Source organism: Plecotus auritus (assembly GCF_963455305.1).
Source record: "Plecotus auritus genome assembly, chromosome: 9".
Taxonomy (NCBI): Eukaryota; Metazoa; Chordata; class Mammalia; order Chiroptera; family Vespertilionidae; genus Plecotus; species Plecotus auritus.
Genome location: NC_137783.1, coordinates 26,808,894 through 26,836,404, shown reverse-complemented (window position 1 = coordinate 26,836,404; position 27,511 = coordinate 26,808,894). Strand labels below are relative to the sequence as shown.

The 27,511-nt window shown below is 43.2% G+C and overlaps 1 pseudogene across 1 annotated transcript; it reads right to left on the bottom strand.

Annotated features, from left to right (window-relative positions):
• LOC308257800 (neurofilament light polypeptide-like) lies at positions 1-27,511 on the bottom strand (annotated as a pseudogene). The gene is made up of 3 exons: positions 27,328-27,511; positions 575-1,410; positions 1-349 (listed from the first exon to the last, which is right to left on the bottom strand). The product of its transcript is annotated as a neurofilament light polypeptide-like (transcript).

Genomic DNA, 27,511 nt, shown 5'->3' with positions numbered 1-27,511 from the left:
TCAATCTTTCTTCTTGGTTGCTTGCTCTTCCCCGGCACCTTCATCTTTCTTCTCATCCTCAGCTTCTTGGGCATCTTCTCCTTCACCTAACCTCCTTCTTCCTTCTTTGCATCCTCAAATTCTTTCTTGGCACCTTCTTCCTCTTCCTCTCCTTCCTCTTTGTTAGCCACTTCCTTCTCCTTCTCCTCTTCAGATTCTCCTTCAGAGGAGGGTTCATCCTTAGCTTCCTCGGCTTTTGCAGCCTCAATGGTCTCCTCCACCTCGATCTGCTCCTCCTGGACATGGCTGGTGTAATAAGAAGGGAAGGAGCGAGCGGACATCAAGTAGGAGCTAGCCAGCTGTGGGCAAACTACGGCCCGTGGGCCTGATCCGGCCCGTTTGGCTGTTCTATCCGGCCTGTGGAGCCGAAAGAGCGGAGGGTTCTCTTGCTCTCCCCTCCGCTCCTTTACTTTGAATTTGTATTAGTTCACACAAACACTCCATCCATGCTTTTGTTCCGGCCCTCCGGTCCAGTTTAAGAACCCATTGTGGCCCTCGAGTCAAAAAGTTTGCCCACCCCTGAGTCTGTAACCACCGTAGGCAGATCGACCAAAGATCTGGGAACTCTGGGAGTAGCTGCTGGCTATGCTTCCCACGCTGGTGAAACTGAGCTGGGTCTCCTCACCTTCCAAGAGTTTCCTGTAAGCTGCAATGTCAATGTCCAACGCCATCTTCACATTGAGGAGGTCCTGGTATTCTTTTAAATATCATGCCATTTCACTCTTCGTAGTTCTCAACTTATTTTCTAATTTGTTGATTGTGTCCTGCATAGCACTAATGTCGGAGTTCTGCTTATCCTCCAGCTCTTGCAGCTGCTTTCCCAGAGCTTAGTTCATGCCCTGGCTTGCTTTGATCTCCAGGGTCTTGGCCTTGAGCAGGCGGTGGCTTTCAGACACCTCGTCCTTGGCGGCGTGCACCCCTTAGGTGTTCTTGGCAGTGCTCTCAGTCAGCATGGTGAAGCAGCTCTTGTACCATTCTTCTGCATTCTGCATGTTCTTGGCAGCCAGCTTCTCGTACTGGGCGCAGATGTCCTTGAGCGCTACAGAGAGGTCGGACTTGGAGAACATGTCCATCTCCACAGAGATCTGAGCGTACTGGATCTGCGCCTGCAGCTCAGCGATCTCCTCTTCATGCACCTTCTTCAGAAAGGCGATTTAGTCCATCAGGCTGTCGATGCGCTTTCGAGCTCAGCTCCAGTGAGAGCCGCCTCATCTGCACCTTTGCGAGGCTCCATCAGCCAGCCCTCTATGTCCTCATGGTTCAGCACCTCTTCCTGGTAGCATGCCTGCAGGTTGCTCCGAGTCCCTTCCAAGCCCTGGTGCCTGCTAACTGACCACTGCCCTCTCCTCGCCAGGGACGGGGCTCTGTGGGCTGGGGCACAGGCATCCCATTTTCATTAAAATGTTCAACCCTGGCCTGCTCCACTGGTGTCCACAGGCGGCCCGGGGGCAGACAGTGATCCCAGAGACACTGGCCATCCCACCCTGGCCGGATCCCTGATAGCGACCTGGACCCTGCGGGTGGCGTCAGGCGCTACCCACCCCACCTGCCTGGTCCCCGATGGTGGCCTGGACCCCACGGGCGGTGTCAGGAGCTGCCTGCGCAGACTGACCGGACCCCGATGGCGGCCTGGACCCTGCGGGCTGCGTCAGGCGCTGTCCGCCTGGCTTGCCCAGTTACCGATCACTTCCTGGACCCCGTGGGCGGCATCTCACGCTGCCTGCCTGGCCTGCCTGGATACGGATGGCGGCCTGGACCCTACAGGCGGTATTAGGTGCTGCCTGCCCGGACTGACCGGACCCGATGGCGGCCTGGACCCTGAGGGTGGCGTCAGGAGCTGCCTGCCCGGCTTGCCCGGTTACTGATGGCTGCCTGGACCCTACGGGCAGCGTCAGGTGCTGCCCGCCTGGCCTGCCCGGATACGATTGCTGCCTGGACCCCACTGGTGGTGTCAGGTGCAGCCTGCCCCTCCTGCATATGCAAATTTACCCACCATCTTTGTTGGCTTAATTTGCATATCACTCCTGATTGGCTGTGGGTGTAGCAGAGGTATGGTCAATTAGCATATTTCTCTTTTATTAGTGTAGATATATTTTGAAATGATTACCATAATAATGAGTTAATACATTATCACCTCACATAGTTACCATTTATGTGTGTGTGTTTTGAAAGTGTTTTGACTTTCATTAGTCCTAAACCTTCCAATATTTTAGGATTAGCTATTATATATACATATAAATACATGTATATATAATAGCTAATCCCAAATATATATACACATACATACATATGTATTTATTTAGAGGTACCTATTGGGATTGATAAAGAAAGTGCATCTAAATATTTAGTTTGAAAAATTTTGCACTTTGTACAATGTTGAGACGTCCTAACCAGAAATGTGGTATATCTTTCTACTTAGGGTCTTCTTGAAAAATGATGCATTTATATTGTTTAATATATATTTGTACTTTTCCCTGTAAATATTTTACACATTTTTATTAGCTATATTATGAGACTTTTATAGTACTTGCTACAACTGTAAGTAGTATATTTTTAAAAGTTATATCTTCTAACTATTTTTGCAGGGGCTTAGGAACCATTTTTAAAGTCATTTTTAAATGAGGTAACTTGTACATCTCCTCATTTCTTGGAATAGTTTCCTGTTACTTCTCTTCTCTTGGATTTTTTAAAATAATCATAGCACCCACAAATAAGGCTGCTTTTATTTTTTTATTATTATTTTTTTTAATTTTATTACTTTGTCTTGTCATTGCTTCATTGGGTAGGACTTATAGACCAATATTGATTAGGGACTTCTGATGGTCATCATCATTGCCTTGTTTCTGAACTTGAGTGGAATTATTTTGGAGATGCACCAAGTATAACTTTTACTGTAGATTAATAGTAGACAAACTTTATTGGGTTATTCTTTTTATTCCTAGTATGCTAAGAAATTACAGCTATAAATGGTCCTTAAATTTTATCAAATGCATTTCCTGCATCTTTTGAGGTGATCACATATTTTCTTTATCATCTATGTAACAAATTATATTAATAGTTTTTATATTATTAAGCTTTAACTTCTTAATTATGATATATTATTTTTAACCCTATTAAATTCGGCAACTAATGTTGATATCAAATTTTTATGTTTTTTGTTTATAAATGAGATTTACCTGTATTTTTTCTTTGTGTAATGTTTTTTCCAGTTTTTGTTGTTAAGGTTATATTAATATCATATAATGACTTTAAAAGTTTTCTCCTTCTTCTGTTTTCTGGAATAGATTGCCTAAGGTAGGAATTCAGTTTTCCTTGAAAGTTGGGAATACTTACCTGAAAACTGTTTGAGGTGTCAACTCTTTTTGTGGACAGATTTTAAATTACTGATCAGCTTTTCTATTTCTTTTTGAGTTATATTTTCTAGCAGTGTTCCCATTTCATCTAAAATTTTAATGATATTATAATAACATCAGACATAGTAGTCTCATGCCTTTGTAAATTTATATCTATAATTACGTCTTCTTTTCCTTTCCCAGTATGGTTCATTTGTAGCATTTCCCTTTTTTGCCTGATCTTTTGCCTTTGTTGGCCATCTCAATTATGTTCTGTTTCATTAGTTTTTGCTCTTATTTGTATCTTTTTTCTTTGTTTCTTCTTGAGTTCACATTTACTTTATCTACTTCTTTCACTAGATGTGTTCATTAATATTCAAAAGTTCTGCTTTTCGGGTGTATGTGTTTATTATTTTTTTCTCTGAAGTACTTTTTTTTCCCATTTCGATGGGCCATTTGTCCCTCATCCTTCAGCTCTAGATATTTTTAAATTTCTATTTTGATTCATTAATAATTTAGAAGTGTTTTTAAATTTTCAAACATAGGTTCCTTTTTTAGTTATGTTTTTATAATTTGCTTCCAATTTAATAACATTTTTGAAAGGGAATGTGGTCTGTCTGATATTGATTCACTACTTTTAGATATTTGCTTTGTGGCCAAGTATGTAGTCATTCAAAAATAAGTTTATTGTGTATTCTCTATCCATTACAAACAAGAATGCTATGTTCAAGGTATCAAATGTGTTGTTTAAATCTTTTACATGTTTACTAATAATTTTGTTTGCTTGAGCTACTTAATATTGGGCATTGTATTAAAATATGTCACTATGATAGTGGATCTCTAGATTTTTTTTTTTTTTTTTGTGGTTCTGGTTATTTGTGGTTCATATATTTAGATACTACATTCTTTTTTGTTGTTATTAATCCTCACCTGAGGATATTTTTCCAAAGTTTTTGTTTTTGTTTTATTTCTTTAAGAGAGAGTGGAGGGAGGGGAAGAGACAGAGAGAAACATTGATGTGAGAGAGACCCATCAATTGATTGCCTCCCTCATGCACCTTGACCAAGGCTGTGATCGAGCCTGCAACCAAGGTACGTGCCCTTGACCAGAATCCAACCTGGAACCCTTCACTCTCTGGACCGACACTCTATCCACTGAGCCAGACCAGCTGGGGCATGACTATATTCTCTTTCTTTTCCCTTTTTTTATTTTTATGTTTTTATTGATTTTTAGAGAGAGAGGAAGGGTGAGGGATAGAGAGATAGAAACATTGATGAGAGGAGAATCATCAATCAGCTGCCTTCTGTATGCCCCCTCCTGGGGATCAAGCCGCAACCTGGGCATGTGCCCTGACTAGGAATCCAACCAGCGACTTCTTGGTACCTGGGTCGGTGTTCAACCCCTGAGCCACTCTGGCCGGGTGAAACTACATTTTTAAAAGGCAACAAGTTCAGAATTTTTTATCTTTTTGATAAATGATTCCTGGCCTGTCTGTATGATAACTCCTCCTTCGTTTTCAGTTTTTCTTCCTCTGGGAACTAAATCAGGTCTAGGGAGTTCCACCACCATTGCCTATACCACCTTCCACTGCCCTGGGATTAAGGTTGATATCCTACGTCTGAGGAGCAGATTCTGTACACACACACACACACACACACACACACACACACACACGCACACTTACAGGGAGACTGTAAACATTTTTTCTCCAGTTTATTGTCTTCTTTATACGTCTCTGTTTAAAAAACTTTGAAGGAAAAAAATGTAGGAAACAAAAGGCAGTGTTCCTGTACTAGTTTCCTAGAACTGTAAACTCAGCGGCTTGAACAGCAAATTTATCGTCTCACAGTTCTGGTGACCAGAATGCTGAAATCAAGTTGTGGGCAGGGCTGGTTCTTTCTCAGGTCTGTGAGGATAGGACTGTTCCTGGCCCCTCTCCTTGGCCTGTGGATGGCTGTGTCCTCCTGGTATCTCCTCACATCATCTTCCCTCTGTGTGTGTCTCTGACCCAAACTTCCCCTTTTACTAAGAGCACCAGTCATATTGGAATTGGACCCACTCTAAACCTCACTTTAACTTGATTCCCTCTGTAGAAACTACCTCCAAATAAGGTCATGTTCTGAAGTACGAGGAGCTAGGACTCCAACACAATTTAACCCGGAACAGTATGTATTTAATATGACAGGAATTCATAGAAGTGGAAAAAACAAATGCATTACATGGAGACACTTTCTGGAGGAGATGGCATTAGACTCATTCCTGAAGGATAAGCTGTCTTTCATCCTTTGACAGGGAGAAGAACAAGTTAATGTTACAGCCTTCTCCTTGCTTTCTCTGGAGCAACATGGGAAAATGAATGACCAGGGTACTCATCAGGTCTGTCTTCCTGGAGATGTTTCATTCAATGCAGTAAACATGCATTGGGATGCAATTGATGAGGCCAGATCAAGGGAGTAGATCTAAAGACCCAGTGTCGTCCTATAATGCAAATCAGCCACTCCCCAGGAGAGGGCATGACTAGGAGAAACTGAGGCAGAAGCCACAGAAGGATTCTCACTGGGCAGGCAGTTTAGTCTGCCCAACATTGATAAGAGGAGTCTAGTCTTCCTACGAAGTCCAGACCAGCACAGGGAGAAACCTTGGGTGGAGTGTGGACAGGAGTAAGAGACATAGGAACTACAACGCTCCCCTCCAACCCCAAACACAGAAAGCGAAGTTCCTTTCTAAGACCCAAACCAGTAGCCATGGAGGGGTCAAATGAGGCAGGAGGTGAAGATGCTTCATTTAATGCAGAGGGTCTGATTTTTCAGAACAGAGCTTTGCGGCCATATTTTGTTGGAGCCCCACATGTGGGGTCAGGAGTATGAGAATTTGGGCCCAAGATGAATAAACCTGACCTCAGCAGCTGCCACCACTCTTGAAATTTGTATGTTGAAAGAATGTGAGCACTTGAAGACTATTTCTAGCTCCAGCTGCTCTGCGGTATTAACAAAGGTCTAATTGCTGAGACCATGTGCAGTGAACACGGTGTTCATTTTCCTGACACATGGAAAATGCGGTTTGGAGGTCGAGCTGTCAGGCCCGATCACCTCCAGACCCCGCCTACTGCAAGCAAGCACATTTCATCACCGGGCAGGACTTGCTAAGTTGGTCCATGGCCTCATTGCGGCTATTTGTATCCTGACACTGGAGCCAATGTGGAAGGTTAGAATTCCTGTTGAAGAACGCTAAGCTTCCCTCCAGCCCATTTCCCAGGTAACGTGTCGAGAAAGTCCATTCCGTCGTCGCACCTGAAGGTGAAGGGGCCATTTGCCCAGCATTTTTATCAGGTTTCCCCCAATTCTCAGCAGGTTATTTAAGAGAGAAGAGGCCATCTTGTAGCCTGGAGTCTCTCTGGAGACAGGTAGGCTTCCTGTGAAAACAGATGGTGAGGGCAATGAGGCCGTAGCCACCTGTCTGCCTCTCAGCAGGGAGAGACACTGTGGGCTCCACATTGGTGGGGGCAGTTCCACTCTTGTTACCCCACCCCACCACAAATAGCAGTGGCTGTCTCTCCTCCAAATTTAATTTATTTTGCTGTCTTATTGCTTCTCAGAACCACAATGCATATTCACACCAGCTACTCATAAGTTGTCCCATGCTAAAAATACCCAGGTTGGCTCTCCCTCTGGGGAGCAGCCCCCACCATTCCCTTTGCCCTCTTCTTCCCCCATTTTTCCCCACAGGCTGCATCTCCTGAACTCCTCTAAGGGACTCCAGAGGACTTGTAACCTGGGGAGCAATGGGAAGTTCATCACAGGCTAGTCCCCTGAACCTGTCCCCAAGGCCCCCTTTTCTCTGACTTCCCAGAGAGCTAGGGCAGCCCAGTCTAGGCTGTCTTGTTGCTTCTTCTGTGCTAAGCCCTTTCTTGTTTCACTGTCTCCATCTTTAATAGACACCCTCTAAAAATGAAAATAAATAAACAAAATCTATACTAATACAAGCCTAGGTGGCGCTCGCTCTCCTGTCATCACAAGGTGGCTGCCCCCATGTTGTCAAAAGATGGCTGCCCCCCCACATCATCACAAGATGGCCAGCAAGGGAGCAGTTAGGCATCAATCAGGCCGGCAAGGGAGTGGTTAGCAGCCGTGGGCAAACTACGGCCCACGGGCCGGATCCGGCTGTTCTATCCGGTTCTCTTGCTCTCCCCTCCACTCCTTTACTTTGAATTTATATTAGTTCACACAAACACTCCATCCATGCTTTTGTTCCGGCCCTCCGGTCCAGTTTAAGAACCCATTGTGGCCCTTGAGTCAAAAAGTTTGCCCACCCCTGGGTTAGGGGGTGATCAGGCTGGCAGGCAATCAGGAAGGCATGCAGGTGAGTGGTTAGGAGCCAGCAGTCCCGGATTGTGAGAGGGATGTTCCAGATTGGAGAGGGTGCAGGCTGGACTGAGGGACCCCCCAACCCCGACCCAGTGCACAAATTTCATGCCCCAGGCCTCTAGTTAATTAATAAAAAAAAACCAAAGTCCATACATTTATATTTAATACTAGATTTAATTTTTCGTGGGGAATCCCCCTCCATCAATTCACTCATATTTAATTCATTTTTCTGGCTTGTGAAGAGAATTCCTGGCTAGGGCTTAATTCACTTTGGGGCTTTTCTCACAGGCCTTGGACTTCTGTCCATTCGAAGATCAGTACATTCCATGCAAACATCCCTTGCTGATTGATGGGCCCACCCCCTGGAACCTGAGTTTTAAAAAACCCTGGACATTGAAGAGCAGTATGACAGTGATTAAGAGCCCGAACTCTGCGTCCAAACTAACTGGGGTTCAATACCAATTCTACCATTTTTACCTCATGTAACCTTGGGCAAGTTCTCCAATTGTGCCTTCATTTTATTATATGTAAATCAGGAAAGATAACAGCACTTTTGCATAGGATGGTTGTAAAAATTAAGTTGTCATGTATAAAGTGCTTTGTAATAAATGCCAGGCATTATTGTGTCTCCACAGAAAGAATGTGGTTTGATCAAGTAAAAGTGGATTTCTGGCAGCATCCTCTGGAACATGAGGATTTGGCTCAACATCCTTTCCCCCAGGAGACCCGATAAACATTCTGAATTTACACAGGTGTTCCTCAACAGGGCCATGCTGCTTCCAGTGTAACCAGTGTATAGTGGGCATGAAATGGTTACACGGGAAAATCCAGTATGGTTACCTCTACTGGAGGAGTAGATGTTCAATAATGCTGAGCATGAAGACCACCCTGAAAGAGACGATTTTCCTTGGAAGGGATCTGGCCCACCATAGCCAGAGGAAGCTCAAAAAGAGACAGCTTGGCAAAGACAGGGTGCAGATGAGGAGAAGCTGTGCTCTGGTTAAGGTGGCAGCAGGAATCTTTTAGAACGTCTTTTGGGAGGTTTCAGCAGTGCCCGACTCTGTGCAGTAGCCAGTGGGACAGCGAGAGCAGTGAGAGTGAAGAATGTGCTTTATCCCCAAGCTCAGTGGAATTGCTAGTGGAGACAACTGGTATGGTTCACAGGTCAAGCCAGTGATTGGTTCAAAGCCAGGATGATGAAAGAGGGTTCACATAAGATCTGTGCAGACATATCTGCTTGGAAGGACTACCATGCTCCCTGGGGGTGCTGTGATGGGCTCCCCAGAACCCCACCAAAGATAAAAGCAGGACTTTTTCTCCAGCTTCCCCCGACAGCCCTACGTGTCAGTCCTCTCTGGAGTTGCCTTGGCTGAGCTGCCTCACCCAGGACGGCCTGATCTAGTGACTGACTGATGCGGGGGTACAAATGTCGAGCCCTTTTACCCAAACTCAGGACAGCCCTAAAATTACCCCATCTTTAGAACTCCCCACAAAGTCAGCTAAGGCTCCTGAGGTGACTGTACTGAGGCTTGACCCATCACTCTGCCCAATCCTCCCTTCCATAGATGCAGACTCCAGAGCATTCCCTCGGAGATGTTCTGCATGTTCACATCCATCTCAGACCCTTCTTCCCTGCAGACCTGGGATTCCACTCTACATTTCCTAGCTGGCAGTGGGGTCATGTGACAGAGTTCTGACCAATGGGAGGTGGGCAGAGTGAAAGGACTGGGATCTTTCATTGATGTTGGAGGCAACATGTGAGGGCACAAACAGCATAGAGGAGGTTGACATGTGTGGGAAATGAACCACTGTGGTAAGGCTCTGAGATTTGGGACGTTTTTGTTGGTGTGTTTGTTTTCTTAACAAACCCTAGCTTACCCTGCCTCTAATGCATTAGCTATACTCTCATAACATTTATAATTCCAAAAGCAGAAGCAACCACGAACTTATACGTAAATACACTATAAAATAGTCATGGTTTGTTGTATACTTAACTGTTGGGGAAGCATGGCATAGTTCCTCCCATGTTGTAGATTTAGTTATTCTCAATAACAATATTGCTAACAAATTCTTTTGTTGTGTCTATAAATTGTAGTTATTCTCAGTGGAATTATCCCTAATAAATTCGTGTGTGTGTGTGTGTGTGTGTGTGTGTGTGTGTGTATGAAGTCTCAAGTTAAAGAAATTATTTAGGTATTTTAACAAATAAATCTGAACAGAGTGGATCAAACTGAGGATTGCATTAAATATTCTGATGCCCTAAATAGAAAAACAGTAAATATAAACATAAGTAAATATATGCACACACATTAACCAACATTAATTAGGCATCTATTGTGTGTATCACATTCCTGGAGTTTTGCTACGTGGTAAGGGCTCTGAGTCTCTGGCCACTCTGGGCAGCCACGCTCTGTCAGGTGACAGATGCCACCCTTCTATCTTTGGGATAGCAGACACTGCCCTCCTCCTACCCTCAGTTCCAGGCATGAGTACCTTCCCACCCCACCTTCATTCCCACAGCCCAACGGAAGAGCAACAAAGCTCCGTGGAGGGTTTAAGGATAACGGAAGGAAAGCTAGGCCTCAAGAGTCATCTCATTTGCTGGCAGAGGCAGCTCCTTGACGCACACCTCCCAGCCATTCTCAGGGTTCCCGGTGCCTGGCCTTGGCTCCACGTGGCAGAGTCCAGCTCATGCCCATCACAGAAGGTTCAGGCCCAACTGCCAAGAGGCTTTGAGAGAGAAAGGACTTCTCGTGTGTCTGCTGCCCCCAATATCCATTCTCCTGCCTCCTTATTTAGGGTGGCAAAGTGCCCAGGGAAAAGACTATTTCTCAATTCCTCAGCCAGCCTTGGAAGTGACTTCAGAAAGACTGTTTAAAGGAGAATCAGCTGGGAGGCCTCACCTTAAAGCACATACACTCACACACCCTATTTTTTCCTCTACCATTTTTCCTCTTTCCAGGCTGCAATGTAGAGATGATGGCTGGAACTCTAGCAGCCACCCTGGGACCCTGAGAACAGAAGCTATTCATTAAGGCTAATTAACAGAAAAATAAAAGGAAGCCTGGGTCCTTAATAACCAAAGAGCCACCCTGACAGCTCTGACTGACTGACTACTTCTAGACTTTCTTTTAGAAAGAGAAACAAACCCTTATGTATTTAAGGTACCCTTATTTGGGGTTTAACCCAATTCTGATATAATTATCCTTTTGTAGTGATTGACCGGGAATTTCTCCTTCCTTAAGAAGCAATCCCAACCCCTACCGCTAGAGGGTGGCCTTGCCCTATGTGCCTCACCATGACACGACTATCATTACCTAAGTCCAACATCAATACTTTCTGGGTAATTCAGTCTTGAGTAACAGGGTGCATGGGATGGCTAAGGACGGGGTTGTGCCAAATTCTGTCTGATTCCTCTAGCATAAGATTTGGATCTCATGTTTTTCTTTTGTTTTCTCTACTCAGAGTCTCAGCTTCTGTAAGCAATCCCAACACCAGAGAAAGTATGCAGAGGGACAGCTCTGACTCCAGCAACCACAGCACTGTGTCGTCCCGACTGAACCGTGTGTTTCTAGTTGTTGTTTAACATTCGTGTTCGTGGTAACTTGACACTTCTCACCAAGAAGCAATAGGTACCCATCTGATGGTTCTATAATAAAGGGAGATTCTACTCTGAGAGGTTTGTTGAAATCTCCACTTCCTATAAGGTAGAAAATTGCGGGTAGCACTTAAGTGACTGTTTTTCCAGTTTGCACTCGTCAACGTTTCAAAAATCTCCAGGCAGAGACTTTTGGTCATTAATAATTTGCTGTGAGGGGAGTCATTTATCTAATTCTCACTCTGGCTAAGGGCAAGTTGCTTTCTCAAAATGAGAATACAGTGCTGGTGCTATAAAAAGCCCCCTCACAACTAACCAGGAGAGGGGTTTGTGGTGTGCGAGGTGGTCAGAAAACAGTCTTTGACAGTTTCAGATCACATCACCTTGGTATCATCTACCTTCTCCTTGTCTACCTCTAGTTTACATCCCAATACTGTAGAGTTAAGACTTGGGGAAGGGTTTATAGATAACTCATAATCCTGTAATTCTCTTCTCAATTTTCATACTGAACTGCTTGCCATATTAGGTAAGAACAAAAAAAAAATGCAAAATTGAGAAATAATCACTTATTTCTTTCCCATTTCCTTAAAGACCATGCAGAAAATGTTCATGTGTCATAAAATCACTGATCACTGGGCAATCTCAAAGTAGGAAAAAGGACCAAAACCAACTGCTCACAGGAACCCAATCAGGTATCTGCCCCCTTAGAGCAGTGGTCGGCAAACCGCAGCTCGTGAGCCACATGCGGCTCACAAGCCGCCGTTTGCCGCTCTGTTACTAATGAGTTTGCCGACCACTGGACTAAACTAAATGTTACCGTTTAGTTGGAAGCTGTGAGGATTAGGCAATTGTGGCATATTGTGTGCAAAGAGGTAAAGGGTAGTATATGACAGTGGTCGGCAAACTCATTAGTCAACAGAGTGGCAAACGGCAGCTCACGAGCCACATGTGGTAGGGCGCAGTAAATAAAATACAGGCTATCCTTTAAATTTGACATTTTTGTAATATTTGAGACATACATACTTTTTTTTAAAAAAAAGTATTCATTATTTATCTGAAATTTAAAGTTAATGGAGTGTCCTGGATTTTATCTGGCAACCCTACTTGGGAGTAAAGAATCTGCCCCTGCTAGGGGTAGGGAATAGCAGTAAAAAAGGAGAAGAGTCCAGAATCTACCAAGGGGACTTCCTCAGGGAAAGTCACTGATTAAAAATGAAGCAGCCACAAACCACTAGGCCTGCAAGCAGCCCAAAGTAACAAATGCCTTCTCCTTTGCACCTGAAGAGTCCAGAATGCCCTCCTGCTCTGGGCATATGGACGGCTCAGGTGGATCTGTGTTGGTCTGGGATGCCACGAGTCCTCTTCCTGGAGACGGGGCCATCCGTTATTCCCAGATGTCCAGCCTCCCCCGTTGTCCTTCAGAAGGCAACTGGTCCAAACTTTGGGGTGAAGAAAGGTTTGGTTTTTACACTTTCCTTAAGTTTATCCACCTTGGTAGGAGTGCTCCTTCCACCAGCTCTGCCTGGCATCTCTTTTCCAAATGGACGGCTTATGCAAAACCTCCAATCTCAGCCCTTTGAGTAAGAGGCACAGAGGCATGCACCCTCTCCTCTGGATCCAGTGAGGATATAGGTGGGCCGTGCCTTTGCAGCCTCCACACCAGGCTTTGCAGACATGCACCCATGAACGTACTGAACAGTGAGTCAATTTCACAGGAGGTTGCAGGGAAGGGGCTCCTTCATGCTAATTCCCTCTGACGTTGATCCCTTCATTCTGTAAGGCTAACGTTCTCACCAATTTCAAGTTTCAGAGGACGGGACCTGAAGGGTTAGGTCTTTCTCTAGGATGAGGTCCTCCCTCTGTTTCTCTCCCACTGCTCACTTAGCTCATTTGCCCTCAGGTTTAAGCCCCCTCCTCAAGCACTTTTTTCCTTGGGTCTCCTGTAACTCTTTACCCACTACTCCTGGAAACACCCCACCCTCATCAACAGTGAGAGGTCTCACTCCCTGGATTCATCCTTTCTTCCCATGCAAAATTCCAAGTCTGTTACTTAGTCTCCAGTAATATCACCAGATGGTCAGAGATAGCCAAGGCCACTCAATCTTAAAAAATAAAATAATCCCACTATCACGGGTAGATATGACTCCTAATCACAATTCCATTTCCCAGTATGAGCTGCAGGCATACCAGCCCTGTTAAATCAGGCATATCCACTATCTCAGGGATAATGTGGTCTGAATCCTCACTGAGACCTATTTTTTCACTGGCCAGTCAACCGAGCCCCATCACTGGGCAGAACAGACTTTCCACCCAGGCCCCAAACAGCATAAAAAAAGGAGCAAGGCCACCTATTAACAGATGCTCCCTGGAAAGGCCAGGACGAACTTTAGACCAGACTAAATTATTTAGGTTCAGCATGTCTCCTTCCGGGTTGGATAGGGGGGTGGGGGGGGGGTGGGGAGGGAAGGAATGGGAGTGGCGGTTCTCATTACCCAGACAGCAAATGTTCACTGGGGCTTAATCTGGGTCCTCGTTTTCTTTAAAGAAGCTTCACTGGTTTCTGTCCTCTATCAGTTATGAATTTGCTCTTGCAGCCAGGCTACTACAAGATTAGTATAAGGTTAGTCACTAAATTGACTAATCTTCAACCTCACCTTGTTTTTTTTATCAGAATTCATAGCGGCCAATTATACCACCTTCTAATTTCTCTTTGTTCCTCCTATGATTTTTTCATCTCTAAGCATTGTTTCCCACATACTATTGGTTTCTGCCATAAATCTGGCTTCCTTGGACTAGATCTTGGCCTAAAATAATCATTTCCCACCCCTCTTGCATCTTACCTACTTATACTCATTTTTCCAGTCTCAGAGTAAATGTAATTTCCTTATCTAGGCCATGCAGACTTCCTTAGCAGGCTCTCCAACTTAGGTATGCATAAGAATAACAGGGAGGTTGTAGGGTTTTCTTGTTTGTTTGTTTTAAATATATATTTTTATTGATTTCAGAGAGGAAGGGAGAGGGAGAGAGAGATTTAAAAAAAAAACATTAATGATGAGAGAGAATCATAGACCAGCTGCCTCCTGCATGTCCCACCCCCAACGCCCCCCCTCACCCCCACTGGGGATGGATCCTGCAACCCAGGCATATGCCCTGCCATAATCAAACCTTGACTTCCTAGTTCATAGGTCTGTGCTCAACCACTGAGCCATGCCAGCAGGGCAGTTGTTGTTTTAAAATATTTTTTTATTAATTTCAGAGAGAGGAAGGGAGAGGGAGAGTGGGATAGAAACATCAATGATGAGAGAGAATCATTGATCAGCTGCCTCCTGTACGCCCACCTGGGAGGAATTGAACCCAAAACATGGGCATGTGCCCTGACTGGGAATCAAACTGTGACCTCTGCTTCATGGGTTGATGCTCAACCACTGAGCCACATTGGAGAGGGCTGATTGAAGGTTTTTTAAGAAAGGTGCGGAATGATGAAATAAGATGCATACTTTCGCAAATTATTTCTGAAGAATCAAGACTAGCAGCAGGGAAATTAGTTTTGAAGCCGAGGCAATAGGTCAGGTGGAAGCTGACAAGATCTGGAACTATGAGAAGCAGTAGGAAAGGAGAGGAGCCTAGCAATCCTGGGTCAATCTTCCCCCATCCTAGAAAATATTTTGTGCTAAAGCATCCTTTAGTCCCAAAGGAAATATGCTTTTATCCATCTTTCTCTAAACTTTGTTTAAGTCTGTTTAACTGTTTTAAAATGCCTGCCCTAGTAAAGCAGGCATCCATCTTCCCAAACTCTTCTGGAAGGCATCCTAGGGAACAGACTACATCCCTCAGGGAAATGCTGAAAGGGGAAATGTGAGGGCGTGATGCGAAGTGCAAGTAAATTCTCCGTGGGATGTAGGGAAACAGCTTTTCAAGGGAGAAAGGCTGACCCAGGTGGAGAAGTGGAAAAGCTCTGAGGCTGAGCAAGACCAGACACTTCAGGGGATTTTATTTTTCTCCTATTTGAGGGGAGAGAAGAAAACTCAGGGAACAAACGATCAGAGGTCACAAAGGCAAACACCTCCAGGAGCCTGGCAGGTGACGTAGAGTGAAGCAGGCTTGCTTGGCCAGTGTGGCTCAGTGATGGATTCTGAATCTATGAACCACGAAGTCACACAGTACAATTCCTGGTTTTGCCCTGGGTTTGGGCTCGATCCCCAGTAGGGGGGTGTGCAAGAGGCTGCCCATTGATGATTCTCTCTCATTGATGTTTCTATCTCTCTCTCTCCCTCTCCCTTCCTCTCTGAAATCAATTTAAAAAGAGTGAGGCAGGCTTGGTTTAAGAACACAGAAGTACATGGTCTATGAAAGAGGCATGTGTATACCCACAGGCTCCAGTCAATTGTCATGTGGAAGTGCAATGTTGCCAGATCTTGTAATTTTTCCAAAAAAGTCAGAAATCTAGATATTCCTGTAAAATTACCCACTGTCTTTAATGTGGGCAACTAATTCAAATATTTTCTAAATACCATGCTGGCCAAATAAAATACATTGTGGCTGCATTTGGCCCTTGACTGGCCAACTTGTAACCTCTGATCCAGAGGAAATGGGAGGGCAATTCTGTGAATAAATCACACCAGCTGGGACAGATAGGCAGCCGACTTCTGCTAGAACAGTGGTCGGCAAACTCATTAGTCAACAGAGCCAAATATCAACAGTACAACGATTGAAATTCCTTTTGAGAGCCAAATTTTTTAAACTTAAACTTCTTCTAGTGCCACTTCTTCAAAATAGACTCACCCAGGCCATGGTATTTTGTGGAAAGAGCCACACTCAAGGGGCCAAAGAGCCGCATATGGCTCGCGAGCCACAGTTTGCCAACCACGGTGCTAGAACATAAACAAGTCATGAGAGCACCCCGCTTCTATAAGAAAGTCTATTCAATCCACTGGCTAAGTTTGGAAAGGTGATACAGGATGCACTAATATGTAAGTGTGGTCTTGTTTTGGTGGGAAAAAATTTTTATGAAGCTGAAGTGGAAGGAAGGAAACCAGCCTTCCCTGAAATGATCTAACTTGTATCTGATAAAAGTCAGGGTTGAAGAGAATGACGCATTGGAAAAGATCACAGTCTTAACGTCTCTTTCAGGAACTAGCACTGGCATTAAAGTCAATTATTTCAATGTAAGACAGACAGTCTATCAAGGATTCTCATGAATCAAGAATAAGAAAATAAGCCAATGGAGCTTGGACAAAGAATGTGCACAATTCATAGAAAAGGAAATATGATAGGTTTTTCACCTAAAGAAATGCTTTGCTTTACATCACTTATGTGAGAAATCTAGATTATGACAATGTTATAGTGGAAAGAGTTAAAAAGAAATTTAGATAGCATGCTGTATTAAAGGTATTGGGGAATGGCACTATCATACATTGAGGGTGGAATTTTAAATGGCATGACTGCTAAGGAGAGCAAATTGATGGGCTCTATTAAAATTAAGAACATAGCCAGCTAACTTGGCTCAGTTAACCCATGAACCAGGAAGTCACAGTTCGATTCCTGGTCAGGGCACATGCCCAGGTTGTGGGCTCGATCCCCGGTCGGGTGTGTGCAGAAGGCAGCCAATCGATGCTTCTCTCTCATCATTGATGTTTCTATCTCTCTCTCCCTCTCCTTCCTCTCTGAAATAAATAAAAATATATATTAAAAAATGTGAAATATGTATGCCTCTTGATCCCAAAATTTCTAAATCTAAGAATTATTTACACAGTTGTGTTTGTGTGTGTATATGTGTGTGTGTGTGTGTGTGTGTGTGTATGACTATTCATTATAGAATAATCTATACTATCAAAGGATTGGAAATAAATTAAGTGTCTATCAATATGGAAATAAAATAAATGATGATACTCCCAAATAGCAAAATGCACTGTAGCCTCTAGAAAGAAGCAGCTCTCCATGTACTGAAATGGACACATCTCCAATATTAAGTGGAGGAGGCAAAGTTAAAAGTGTAGATTGTATAATAACACCTGGAATTGCTTAAGTGTATAGTTGTATATGCATAGACTATCTCTAGAAGGTTTGAAAAGCATCTTTTAGAAAGGGATGCCTCTGGGGAGGACTGGCTGAGTGGGAAACAGAGATGGGAGGGAGTTAGGTTTTTGCTATATACTCGATTATATATGTTGAATTTTTGTAATATATACACACATATTAAAATATATAATATATATGTGAAATATTGTATATTATATAATGTAATAATATGTATACTGTAGTGTATAGAATATATCATTTATATTTATATCACCTACTAATAGAAATTTAAGAAAAAAAGTCCTACTAACCAAAAAAACACACAACACACACACACACACACACACACAAATCACTAACTTATTGTCAATTCTCTCTAAAAAAATCACTAACTTACTGCCAATTCTCTCTAAAATCTATTATTTTTGAATCCCAAGATCAAACTTTGGCTTCAAATTGCTAGTAACTCTACCACAACTTTGGCTATTGAAATAATTGTAGTTATTTTTCTTTTGCTATCTTGGAGTTAGATTCAAATCATTAGCTTTTCTATCCAACATGTGCAGAGAAAGTACATCCAAACCCACACATGCAAAAAAATTAGACCTCGAAATAGGACTCATCTGTATAGAAGTTCTGGGTCAGTTCCTTTGCGGGAGTCCAGACGGCTCCCGAGCTTCTCTGTGACTCATTTCTCTAAGTGAAATAAAATGACAAGGCAGACATTTAAATGACAAGGAGAAGAGCCTGGGTCTGGTGTACTAAGAAGTGGAAGATTCTGTTAACTTGTTGTGTTTCCACTCTGGAGGAGCACAGACTATCTTTCTTAGGCAGGCTCAGAAACATATAGAGGACTTAGAAAACCCATTAGTTTCAGAGTCTAAAGCCAATAAATTTAATAGGAAATGAAAGTAGGGTTATTTATTGGTTTAATAGCATTCTCAAGACTCCACAGAAAGGAGCTCTTAGAAGAGTTTAGGCTAGTGAGGAAAACATTCACCAAATTCTTGAATACTTCCTGAGCACCTACTGAGTGCTGGGGCACTGGGCTAGGTGCCAGGGTAGGGCTACAACGATGAGCCAGGACTTTACAATCTAATTCCATGCTTCCCAGAGTCTTCTCTGAGGAGCACTAAATTCTGAGAAGTACTAATATTGTTACAAGACAAAAAAAGCTTTTCTTGATACTTAGGAATCAGGAATTAAGCGGTCTCACTGGTACAAGACTTTTTAGATTTTTTAATATGCTAATGTGCAATTTGAATCTCTTAGAAAGGGGCATAGCATGCCGCCTTTCCCACTATTATTTGAACACAACTCTTTGGTTGGAGCAGCTATAGGGGCTAATGTCTACGCAACATATGTAGGAAAACAATAGCCTTAATGGAGAGAGAAACATGGATGCATATGTGAAAAGTTAAATAGCAAAATAAAACCTTCCTAAAGCAATCTGGGTTGACTGCCCAAATGTTTGGCATAGATATAATAAACAGCTTGGGTTCCAAAAGGGAAAGGATAGTGGGGACCTGGAATTGAAAGGCTGGGTGGAATAGAAAGGGCTGGTGCTAAGCCTCAGAGAAGGGAAATATCAGTCAAGGAGGAAAAGCAGCTGAAAGTAATAGAGTAAGAGGAAGGAAACCAGTTGACCCGAGCAGAGGGTTCATTCTATTGGAAGGAAAGGGAGTTATGACTAGGTAGGACTGGATTGGAAAAGGCCTTGACTGCCAGGTTAAGTAATCTGAACCTTGTTTTACAGGCAATAAGGGGCCTTGAATAGCTTGTAAGAAGGACACTGAAATGTTTAAAGTGGTCTTCTAAGAAAATTACCCTATTGCTCATTTGCAGAAAGGATTGGGTGCTGGTGGTGGTGGTGGTGGTGGTGGTGGTGATGGAATGGAGCAGGAAGGAAGGAAATGGGAGCCAGGGGCTAACTGTGAGGTAAAGGTCTGGAGTAGGGGAAATGCAGATTGTTGAAGGCTTTTGAATGAGGACTTGACAGCTGATGACTGGATGTGAAAACTATTTACATGGCTATCAGTGAATTAGGTGGGGTTTGGAGTCTGGATGATAAGGAGAACGGTAACATGGGTAGGATAGTTTCAGAGAAATCAATGTGCACTTCGCTCTCAGAGTCTTTCCAATCCTCACCACCACCGAGCCCACTAATTTTACAAAGCAGACAGGCTTTCCCTACTTCTTTGCTTGAAGCATTTTTGCCTGAAGAGCTGTCAGCTCTCCTTGTATTTTTTAAAGCTGAAAATCACAAAAGGATGATGTTGGATTTCCTAGAATGATGAGCAATAATAACAGATAAAGGAGTTCCATCAAGGTCAAGGAGAGAGAGGACAGCAGAGATGAATTCTAGGAGATTAGGAAAAGGGTCCCATGAGAAGTGGGCACCCTGTTCCGCTTTGAGACTGCCCTCCAGGAAAATGGCAAGCTTCAGAGAGGATGGTTGCAGGATGTACCTGGAGAAATCAGAAGCTAGGTCCATCCAGAAGAGTTGAAGATTTCCATGCCACACATTTTTTCTTAAAATATATTTTTATTGATTTCAGAGAGGAAGGGAGAGGGAGAGAGATAGAAACATCAATGATGAGAGAGAATCATTGATCGGCTGCCTCCTGCACGCTCCTGACTGGGGATCTAGCCTGCAACCTGGGCATGTGCCCTTGACCGGAGTCAAACCTGGGACCCTTCAGTCCACAGGCGATGCTCTATCCACTGATCCAAACCTGCTAGGGCCATCCTTCACAGTTAAAAGTGTGACAGAACCAAGTGTGGGTAAGAATGAGGAATAATAGGAATGCTAATTGCTCTGTGAGTATAACCCACTGTGGAGAGCAGTTTGGCCATGTCTAGTAAAGCTGAAGATTCCCAGAAATCCCCTGGCTATATTACCCTAGGAAAACTCCCACCTGTAGGCCCAAGGTGATAGGTGCATGAATGTCAAAATCCAAGAGGAGAATGTTTAAATACATGGTGTATATGCACAAACTAGACCACTAAATGAATGAACTAGAGCATCATGGGTAGATTTAAAAAATACAGTGTTAAATATAAAGAACAAATTTCAGGAGGAAATTACCGTTTATATAAGGATTTCCAATATGCAACCATGCCAAAGCATATTATGTATTATTTATGAGCATGCATACAAAGCAAAAGGGCAAAGCCAGCAGGGGTTCCACCATCATTGAAGTCAGTATAGTGATTACACTTGGGGAGAGTGGGGGAAGGGAGAATGCATTAGAAAGGGTCATGGAAGTTTCCACTATACCTTTAATGGTTTATTTCTTTAAAAAATTTTTTAAAGGAACTATGTTAATGTTACCGGAAACAGGACTTGCCTGGAATTGGTTTGCCTAGGGCCTGCCTGTAGAGGTAGGTTCTTGACTTGGTGCAGGAAAAATGTCATGACATGAGTCCAGGTGATTTTGAGAGGATGTTTATTAAAGCTGGGCAAAGTGAAACAAGGAAGGGCCTAGGATAGCACTTTTTAGAATATAAACTTTTTTTGACTGGCTTTGTTTCATTCAGCATAATTATTTTGACATCTATATTATATCCATAGTTCATTCTTTTTATTGCTGTGTAGTATGCCATTGTATAGATATATCAAAATTTGTTTATCAATTCACCTGTTGATGGACTTTTAGATTAAGATCTGAAACTTTTTTATAAATTCTGGATAGAAGTCATTCATCAAATACTAGTAGTGACTTGCAATCATTTTCCCCAGTCTATGTGTTCTCTTTTGCTTATCAATGTCATTCAAAGAACTGTTCTTAATTTTTATAAAGTCCAATTTATTAATGTGTTCTTTTGTGAATTGTGCTTTTGGTGTTGTAATTAAAAAAGTCTTAGTCTAAGCTGAGGTCACAAAATATTTTTTCCTGAAAGTTGTATAGTTTTAAGTTTAATATTTAGGTCTGTGACCCACTTCTTGGTTAATTTTTTATATGGTATAAGCTATAGATTAAAGGATTTTTAAAATATTTTTCATTAAAAACTTTTGCAGACAAATATCCAATTTTTCTAACATAATTTGTTACACTTTTATGGAACATTTACCACATGTGTAGAGGTCTATTTCTGTATTTTCTAATTTGTTCCATTGATATATTTGTCTGTCTTTATGCCAATATCACACTACCTCGATTACTATAACTTTAAAATAAGTCTTGAGGTCAGGTAGTATTAAGACCCCCAATTTTATTCATTTTTTTAAAGATGGTTTAACAATCCTAGATTTTTGGCATTTCCCTATGAATTTTAGAATCAGCTTGTTAATTTCTACAAAAATAAAAGCCAGCTGTGATTTCTATTGGACCACATTGAATCTGTACATAAATTTGGGGAGAATTGACATCTATTAAAGCTGGATCTATGATCTAACCCATGATCCTATTATTAAGTCCCTCTCTAATTTTTTCAGTGTTTTCTAGTTTTCAGTGTACATATCTTGCACATCTTTTGTCAGATTTAAATCTTCTTGATGCTATTGTAAATGATTTTGTTTTTGGAATTTCAATTTCTAGTTGTTCATGCAATCTTGCAAAACTCACGTTACCTCTAGTAGTCTTTTCATAGAAAGGCTATTGTACGTAGATAATAATGTCATCTGTGAATATTTATTCATTTATTTATCTAGATAATAAATGCCATTTATTTATTTATTTATTTATTTATTTATTTATTTATTTATTTTTCTTGCTTGATGGTACTGGCTAGAACTCCCAGTACAATATGTCCTGGTTCTTTTTTGTGATGGGCAGGCAGGTGAAGCCCCAAGGGAAAACACAGGAGAGGCTCAGAAAAACAGAAGTTTATTATACTTACAGGTCCTAGAAGCAGGAGGCATAGCATGCCACGCAGAGCCACATGGAGGAAGCCTCAGGTGATCAGGAGGCAGAAAGCAGGACCAAGGAGAACTCCGACACTAGAGCTTATATGGAGCTTTCTTCAGGAAAGACAAGGCGGGCAGGATGAAGAGTTCAAGGTTCGTTAGTGTGAATAATTTCGGCAGGCTTTGGGCGAAAGGGGTGGTCTCTAGTTGCCTGGTCCCTGGCCCTGGGATGATTAAGGCAGAGGAACAGTGCCTAATTGGTGAACAGACCAAATAGAGGAGTTTTGGCTCTGAATCAGTTAGTTTACATATTGAAGGCATGCTTCCAACTGAGTCCTTTGTTTTCTCTAAGAATTGGCTAGACCCAGGAGGGACAGTCTCTCCCAGCCAGAACCAATTTTTCAAGATGTCAAAACATCATAGAGTACAGGGATATATGTATATTATAAATGTTGAATAGAAGTAGTGAAAGTAGACATCCTTGCTTTGTTCCTCATGTTACTCTTTCCCCATTAAGTATATTGTTGTTCATAGTTTTTTGTAGATTCCTTTTATAAGTTGGAGGAAGTTCACTTCTATTGCTGGTTTGCTGGCAGCCCTGGTTTATTTTAGTGGAGATGGTATTTAGAAGCCAAGGTAGTTGCTCATTGCTATTGGGATGTTGCTGCTCCCAGGTTCTCTGAGTGGACAGAGCTGGGAAGTCTTCGTAGGTTCATACATAAAGTCACGAGCTCACACCCATGCCTCTGTTTCAAATCCATCACCCCAGGGTCCTTCTAGTTTTCTCCTTCCTAACAATGCTCGGGCTGTGACACCTTAGGTTTCCTTCTCCGGTGAAAACGTTCCTTAAGTCTCTTGAACTCTGACTTTCCATGCCAGCCACCCTATTGGGCTCCCTCCTATGTAGATGCCCTTGATACTCTCCTTGGCTTCTGACATCTTGCTTTGGGGCATAGTGGCTTCCCCCCTCCCCACCCACATGGAATCCAACCTTGCTCTGCCCTATGAAAAGCCTTTAGAATAGAATTGTACAGAAAGGGAAAAAAGGGGAAGGTTAAAAGAAGAGCTAAAAAATAAAAATTTCCTGGGCCTCAAGTGTGACATGGAAGTAACAGAGTGGTTAGGTGTTAAGGGACCCTGAGAGCTGGGATAAAGAGCATCTTGCTGATCACTTGAAGCTTCCTTAATGCTTACAAACTGCTTCAGAACTGAGGAGGGATCTTGGCATAACCTTTGGGGGGCAGGGATTAGACCCTAGAACAAATGATACTGAATATCCTGACAACTTGGGGGAGTGGAATTCTAGAATCAGAATCATATTGATTTTAAAAAATGATGTAATATTTCTTGACCTCTTGAGTTCACAACTGCAAATTTACATTTGCTACAAACAGAAATAGAGAAATGGGGTAGAAGGAAGAAATTGGAGGCAACAGTGGAAGAGTGGAAACAGGCAATGAGACATGGGGGTCCAGAGCAACACTAGAGGTTGTAGGGTTTGTGAATGGTTGCCTAGTGCAAATAGTTAACGCCATGTGAAGAGATGAGCTCATCAAGGGAGAGAGGGCAAAGAATAGTCCTGGACATAGGACCCTGCCTTGGCATACACAGTTGAGGTGGGTAGAGGAACAGGAGACAGAAGAGAAGATTTAGATGGGCTGAAGTAGGGGGGTGAATCAGCACACCCCAATAGTCAGGGATCCAAGGGAAGAAAGGATGAGGTTGATAGCATCACATGCTCAGAGAGGGAAAGCAAATAGACTGAGGAGTCATTAGACCCAGGGACTGAGAGATGGCCTATGTCTCCGCAAGTGCAAGTTCAGTGAAATTGTGAAAACAGACGCCTACTTAAGACACTTAAGGAGAAAGTAGGGATGAAGATGCCTCTAACTAAGTCTAGATCATCCTAACAAGTAGAAGGCTTTACAGTAGGAAAGACCTAGGGTATATGTTTAATAATAACTGCTTCCCCATCCTCAAATATTATTATTGTGATATATTTGTCACTATTCCAAAACTTTATTTTTAGAGAGATGATTCACTCAATTCACTCACCTAGTATAAAAATAAAGACATCTGCATTTCAAATGTAAATGTTATGAGTAATAAATGTTTTGAATCCTAATTACCAGTGGAAAAGTATGATTTTCTTTCCCCTCTAAATTAGGGGTTCTAGCAATGGCTCCTTTTTACTTATCAATTGCTGATGTGAGGGAGGAGGGGATTGGATGAGAGCACTGTGGAGACAGAGTGTATGAGATCAGCTCAGCCAGTGGCCCAGGGCCTGCAGAACTCAGCCTCCGGAGGCCAATCTTTGGGAACTTCTGCTGCTGTGCTATCCAGTGTTGGAGGGAGCTGGCTTGTTGTCAGTTCACTTTTCTTCTCTCTAAATAATGCATTATGTCTGGTGCACAAGACATTTTCAATAGAGTCCCGAGAAAATAATGCAAAGGAAATGGTAGAAACCTGTGTGTAGGATGCCAATGCCCCATCTCAGAGCTTTAGAGAGATCAATTTGACTAGAAGAAAGAAAATTAAATCTAAATAAATGGCAGATAGGTTATTTTTCTTTAAAAAGTTTTCAGTTACAGTTGTCATTCAATATTATATTAGTTTTAGGTGTGCAGCATAGTGATTAGACATTTATATAACTTACAAAGTACACCCCCTGAGAAGCCTAGTGCCCACCTGGCACCACAGTTAGTATAATATTACTGACTATATTCCCTATGCTGTACTTTACATCCCTGTGACTATTTTGTAACTGCCCAAGATTATTTTTCTAATCCTAAATTTAAAGTAGAAAAATGAGACTATAAAAAAACTAGAGCAAGTGGAGCAGGACTGAAGAGAAGTCTGAACTGCTTATCCTACAAAACTCTGCTACTCAGAGTGTGGTCCGTGGACTAGCAGCATCAGCGTCTACCTGGGAGCTTGTTAGAAAAGCAGAATCTCAGGTCCCACCCCAGGCCCCCTAAGTCGGAATGAGTTTTCCTAGGTGATTTGTCTGCATATTAAAGTTTGATAAAAACTTGCTGTCAAAGACATTCAGAAACTGTGAGATGGTTGGTACATTGAGACATTTCTTTGGGGATCAGACAGCTAAGAGGCAAAACTGGTCTGTCTGGAAGGAATCATCAGTAGATTAGTGAGACATCAATCGGGGATTAATGGACAAGGATTTGCAAGGGAATCTTGAGGAGAAGAGGAAGCCAGCAGCTAGGGAAGCTGAATAAGAGGCCGAATGTAAGAATTGGGAATAAATCCTGTCAACTTCGGCTCGCAGAACCTGTGGCCTAAGGAGAGATCAAGTTTATCTAAGGCTAAAAGCCTGAACCCAGAGCAAGAAGGGATTTTGGTGATGCTGAAGCCCCTAAGTTTCCTGTGTGTTTAAGGAGGAGGGTTTGAATAAGGAAGAAGTGACCTGATCACAGTGTTTGGCTTGAGAGCCAAGCTGAGTGCTACACATGCTCTATAAACCCAGCCCACTTGGTCTTCCCTTTCACACTAAGAACAACCCTCACAGGGCTGGAGTTATTTGGACCCTCCTTAGTCTAACTACCTCTAAGCAAAAGCAAGATAGACCAGAGAACGATACTCAGGAAGATAGTCTTCATGGAAATGTCTTTTCTGCCCTGGTGATTGCCAGAGATGCAAGGGGTGGTGGGAAGTTGACTGGCAGGAGGCCTCTTTGGGGACTCTGTATCAGGAACCTACCTTTGTGACAGATGTACATTGCAGTCACCCACACTTGAGGGCCTGGGCTACTTGTGCCCCAAACCCTCCTTTTCTGACCCAACCTCTGCATCATTGTACAATAAAGCCTTAGCTGCCCCCACTTCCACCCCTCAGCCCCCACCCTCTTGCAGCTGTACTCTCCTTCCTCCTGGTTTTCAAATGTTTGGTACGATCAGGACCAACTGGGAACTCCAGTATAAAATGCTGATTCCTGCCCTCTCACCCCCAGGGCCCTGAGGGATTCTGATAGTGGAGGTGGGGAGAGGGAGATCCAGGAAATACATTAGTAACAAGCACCAGAAAGTGATTCTGATGCACTTGTACCCAGACCAGATTTCAGAAGCATTGCTTAGCAGCACCTTCCTTCCACTCCACTCCTACTGTGCTCGGGATCTTAAGAGCTGGGGTGGTGGAGGTGGTAAGGATTGTGGGTCCTCTACCATACCCATTCCCTCTCTACTTCCCTTTGCAACCCCAGTCTTCCAGGCCTATTCTCCTTCCCTTTCTCTATCATCACACCTTCCCCCTGTCCTCACTTCCCTCCCAGTGACCTTCAGACTGGTGTAGGACACCTACCTGCCAATCTTCAGCCCTCACCAACTCTCATCCACACTATAGTCTCCCAAAAGTGTTCCTTAAGAGCTTGCTATCTCCAAATGCACTTTTGGAATTCTCCTCTGAATTCCAGCCAGCTTTCACCAATCACTTCTGCAGCTTCTCTAGGTCTCCAGTTACATCTTCAAGGGCATATTCAAAAGCCTCTTTATACTCCCCCTCCTTGACCTCACAGCTGCATCTGCCACTGCCAATCACCCTCTTCTGTAAAGCTCTGCTGGGCGGTCATTTCAAGGCTACCCCACATTTTGGCAGAGAAGCAGTGAGCTCAGCTCCTCCACTGTGAACAGATCTCAGGATTCTGCGAGCACTCATACTTGTCACTGCGTCATATGCTTCCTTTAATCCCCTGAAAACTGGAATACCACTGGGGAGCCTAATAGGGGAACTCTCCACCACCGGTTGTCTCACTCGGGAATGCTTGAAGACCTGGTCTTGCAGTCAGGCCAGATCTTTGAGCATTTGTGGGGTCCAGTGCCACATGAAAATGCGGGCCCCTTGTTTACAAAGTACTAAGAAATTTCAAGATAATGACAGCTGAGCCTTGACTGAATGCAGGGCACTTTTAAGCAAGAAGCCCCGTGCAACTGCAGAGGTCGCATGCTCAGGAAACCAGCCCTGTTTACAGTTGACCCCACCTATTAGCTTAGTGACTATCTAGACCAGATAAATTGGTGAGAACATGGTAATAATTCAGATAAAATCAGAGCATGCATTCCCCAGTTATCAGTTAGTTTTCCCAGGGAAACACCCTTCCACACACACAGTCCTCACTTCTCACGTCTGTCAGCTCTGCCATAGGTCTTATCATCAAGTGCAGGGGGTGGGGGTGAGGTGGCGGTGGGGGAATGATACAGCAGAGTTCCTCACAAAATCCACAGGGAAGAATCAGCTCCGCAGGGCAGATCCAAAGCACCATCAACCTCATCATCATCCTCCTCATCATCATCGTCGTCAT